This window comes from Pinus tabuliformis, chromosome 3_2 (assembly GCF_031772625.1).
Source record: "Pinus tabuliformis cultivar Carrire ecotype Pingquan chromosome 3_2, CPIR1, whole genome shotgun sequence".
NCBI lineage: Eukaryota > Viridiplantae > Streptophyta > Pinopsida > Pinales > Pinaceae > Pinus > Pinus tabuliformis.
In genome coordinates this window covers 214536809-214541443 of record NC_142302.1, presented here as the reverse complement: position 1 = coordinate 214541443, position 4635 = coordinate 214536809, and the positions used below count along the sequence as shown (strand labels likewise).

Below are 4635 nucleotides of genomic sequence, written 5' to 3'. Positions count from 1 at the left end.
GATGTTTTTAAAGTAGAGTTAATTTTGAAATTTTTGTGTTTATATTTGTATAATAATAAGCCATGTTTCCAAACAACTAAGAGGTTACATGGTTATTTTAATGCAAGAACCAAGAAGGCATTAGCATAAACTGAACATAAACGGATTTTTGGAATAAGATCAATATGATTCCACAATATTCACCATCCAACAAATCTATGCATTTTATGCATATTAATTTTTGTGGAGAAGAGAAGATGAATTTATAAAATCTTCACCATAATATGATGCATGGCCACCACACATAACTTATACAATATCACTAAGATACCACAGTACATAAATGCCACTGACAAGAGATGATACTTAATTTCATAAGCTTAAAATTTGATTTGATCAAACTAAGGTCCAAGAATCAATGTTGTTTTGTTCAAACTATAAATGACACCCTTGTAACACATACCACATGAAAAATAAATGAAGATTGCATATTTATTATTAAAAAAACATACTAGTCAATTGGTTAGGCATTTTGATTAGGAGAACTAACATAGGCATTCAAATCCCACAAACAAAAAAAACAGTCAGTTTTCATTATATTTTGGACACTGCCCTCTTTCAATCCTCTCTTTATTTATGTTCATGTGACTAAGGCCTAAAAAAAAAAAGAGTGAAAAATTGTACATCAAGCAACAATTTGTGTCCAAATACAAACAAAAACTGCATCATCTTGATGCCCTCGGATACTCTTTCTTGTGTGAGCCTCCTATTCAGGGGCTTTTCCTAAAATCTTTCCCAAAGCATCATATTCTTGTCATATCTTCTACGGTCAACTTTGTCTCTTTACATAATTCTCAAAATGTTGTACAAGGGAAAACGGCTATAGGCTGCCATGTGGCAAGAGCACCCCTCTCCAGTGTGGTAGGTGCCTTTATAATATTGTATAAGGGCATGGGTTGTTTGGAATTATTCTCATCATTCCGTTCATACTTCCTATGCTGCATAACAATGCTTTGCTTCCATTAGTACTTAGCTGAACAGCCAGTGAGTGGGATGATTTTAATTTCGTTCTTGAAAATAAGCCAATAAATTTGAACTCAACCAGGGTAAACTGGTCGTTGGAAGTGACACTCACCCAAAACAATGAGATCCCTTAGAAAGGAAAAACATTTAATTTTATCTTTTCACATTACATCAATGAATTATTCCAATTCAAACAACCAGCTTTGGAGATTAGTATTCCATGATAAATACAAACACTATAATATTGTTGGATATAATTTCCTCACCATAATCCAGATCTCTCCTGGTTAATGAAAGTCAGGGTTTTCCTGGTATTCAGATGTTCAAGGATACCTAGGTGAATATCTAATGTACACGATTGCAAATGGACAATAGCATGATTGGAGATTTCCTACTGATGAAGCAGGGGTTTAAAATGCATTTGAGTATCGTTGAACAAGCAGTCACACCTTGCTTACAAAAGTGGAAGAATAGGTAAATAAAATCTTACGACCTTAAAAACCGCTTTTACAGTTCCAATAATGATATATTTGAAGAAAACTGTAAAATGTTCCAAGTTACAAAAATATGAGACAACAAAGCCCATGTTGATCATCTTCCACCAGAGAGTTCGATTGCATCCTGGTTATATACAGAATCCTCAGCCCACTCAAACCTTCAAGGCATTAGTTCATATTCTTGTCGACAAATGACTTCAACCTGCTGCCACTCTTCCCAACGTTCATCCAAACCCTCTCCTTCCAACATGCACACAAATTCTGTCATTTTGGGTTGATCTTCCGGTGAGGTCTATGTGCACAACAATGCTACCTGAATCATTGCCTCAACTTCTTTAACGTCATTGTTCTGCTTTAGGTTTGCATCTACAATAGCATCTAATCTTTTCTCTCTTTGTAACTTCTTAATATGATCCAATAATAGAACGTCATCCTCTTCCTCGAGACGTGAAAAATCTATAGCACGTTGTCCAGTGACAAGCTCCAAAAGAGTAATACCGTAACCAAACACATCTATCCTCTCTGAGGATCTTCCAGTTGATAAGTATTGAGGAGCAATGTGACCCACGGTTCCACAGACTTGAGTTGTAACATGAGTTTTCCTAGCATCAACCAATTTCGCTAGCCCAAAATCACCAACAACAGCTTCGAAGTCTTCATCTAGCAAGACATTAGCAGCTTTCACATCCCGCTAAATGATTTTAGGATTGCAGTGCTCACAAATGTACTCCAAACCACGGGCTGCACCTAAGGCTACATTTTTCCGAGCAGGTTAGTCTAATGGCTTTTCTGTAGGTTTGAGCTCCCTTAGCCTGCATGCAACACTAAGTTTTTGCATATATGGATAGACTAGAAGCCACTCTGATGGTGCAACACAAAATCCTATCAAGCACAGAAGGTTGCGGTGGATTGCCACACTGATCATCTCAACCTCCCGTAGAAATGCTTGCTCCCCACCAGGGCTATGATAGTCAGTCAATCGTTTTACTGCAACCTTTGTATTGTCTGCCAGCACTCCTTTATATACTTTGCCCGTTGTTTTAAAATATTTAGTTTTTATTTATCATTTTTCTTGTACGCACATCACCTCTGAAAGCCTCTATTGCTTTCACGTTCTGCTGTTAAATGCCTACACTTGGGTAACCCCAGTAATTTGTCCACATGGTCTAAAATAAACTAGGTGTAGAATTCAATTATTTAGTTTTGATCAACGGTTACAACGCAATAATTGCCATTGAATATTTCTACCGGATAAAAAAAAAACAGAGGCCCAGAGGCAAAGGGTAGATGTAATTCTCATAGGCATCCCTGAGGAATGCTAGATTTGGAGCAGGGCAATTTGGGTTCAGTCCAATAATTAGTGACTGGTAAAGGATAAACCAGTGACCAAAATAGGAAATCATATGGAGGTATTTCATGCATTCATACAACACAGGGCTACAGTTCAAAGACGGTTGAATTATAGTATAAATGAGCTTCCTTAAAATACAACAGGTGTAAAACTAGAAAAAGGGAATTCGGTTGAATGATATATGTAGGAAACATGAAGCAGTAATCCTGATTTTAAGTAATCGCCTCTAAAGGCAAAAGAAGTTGTACGAAAAACCAGTCAAGATGAACACAAGCTCTGGTTGCAAAAATTAATGAATTGGGATTGACCTAATTGTCAGTTAAAGAAATTACAGCAGTGGCCACCACACCCCATCTCATGAGTCATTTTACTTGCACACAACATAGGCCTCAACGCCAAAATGATTGCTATGTAGTGATGGAGAGGATGAATCCTTGGAATGGAGCTGGATGTAAAACTCTATCCAGTCATTACCCACTTGCACACAAGGCATGCTAAACGCCAAATTTGGATGTACAATGTTGCACCTGAGCTTCCTTCAAACACAGCAGAAAATAAAACCATCCAGGGAAATCACAAACACACTATGCATAATGGACATAATGGACATAAGGACAATTGCAGATGTACCCCAACTATATATATATATATATATATATATATATATATATATATATCAGGTACGACAAGTTCTCTAGGTTAGGGTAGAGGGAGGTTTTGAAAAGTTTAGGATTTAAAAAAAAACAGATCTAAAGAATTGAATGTATGGAAACATAAAAAAAAATTCACTTGAAAGTATACACATTACTCAGAATTTTATTTGACGTAAATGCAGGCCTGGGAACCAACAACAAAGTAAAATGTTATGCAGTATGGATCTTAATGAAAACCCACTGAAGACAAAGAATTCAAAAGACTACAAGTTCTGGGAGATTCAAAATGAGTGATGTCCGCAGCTAAGCCAATCGCCAAAGCACAAATTTGACTCTTGGGCCCATCATGAACAGAGTATTGGAAATAAAAGATTTCTTTGATGTTATCTCTTTCACTCACATCAACAGAGAGTTCAACTGAAAAACAAATTAAAAATCTTCAGAGAGTTCAACTCAAAAGTAGATTATCTCTGTGAATCACCACTTACACTGCAGGAAGAAACCTTAATCATTCAAGAATACAAGGAGGACCCTTTGTCCACTGAATCTTCTCTCTTTTTTTTTATCCAAGCTAGAATCAAGGTTTTATTAGAAACAAGAGAATTGTTTACTGTGGGACCTGCTTAAGGGTTTGCTCTGTTTTTGTTGCTGATTAACTGAAGACAGGAATGAAGGACACTTGAACCCAATCTGCTGGGATGGATGACTGTAATACGTAGACTAAAATAGGACACATAGTGGTTATGAAATTTGATCGTGAGCTGTAAGGTTAAGCTGATCTATATTTTGATTTCAAGCACTGGGGCCAAGATATTTAGAGTTATATTGTTGTCTTCCTATCTGTCATGCATTTCTACAAACAGATAATCAGTGACTATAAAAGATAACTATATCCTTCTATTCATGTATCAAGCATCACATTCTAAGAAATTAATGAGAGTAGTTGCTGGTTTATAAAGATTCTCACAAAGCCAACTTTTGCTAGAAGTATCTATCATGCTGCCTTTCCACACAACATCTTGGGTTGTAAAAAGACAATAAGCGTCCTAAGAAAACAGATGGCAGTTATTTTGAAGCAGCTTAACATGAATGCATTTGTATAGGGCTAAAACATTGCAACTACATTGTTGAA

General features: G+C 36.4%; 1 pseudogene; it reads right to left on the bottom strand.

Annotated features, from left to right (window-relative positions):
• Window positions 1–1592: 1592 nt before the first annotated feature.
• Window positions 1593–2424, bottom strand: LOC149180503 (LRR receptor kinase SERK2 pseudogene; annotated as a pseudogene).
• Window positions 2425–4635: the final 2211 nt, after the last annotated feature.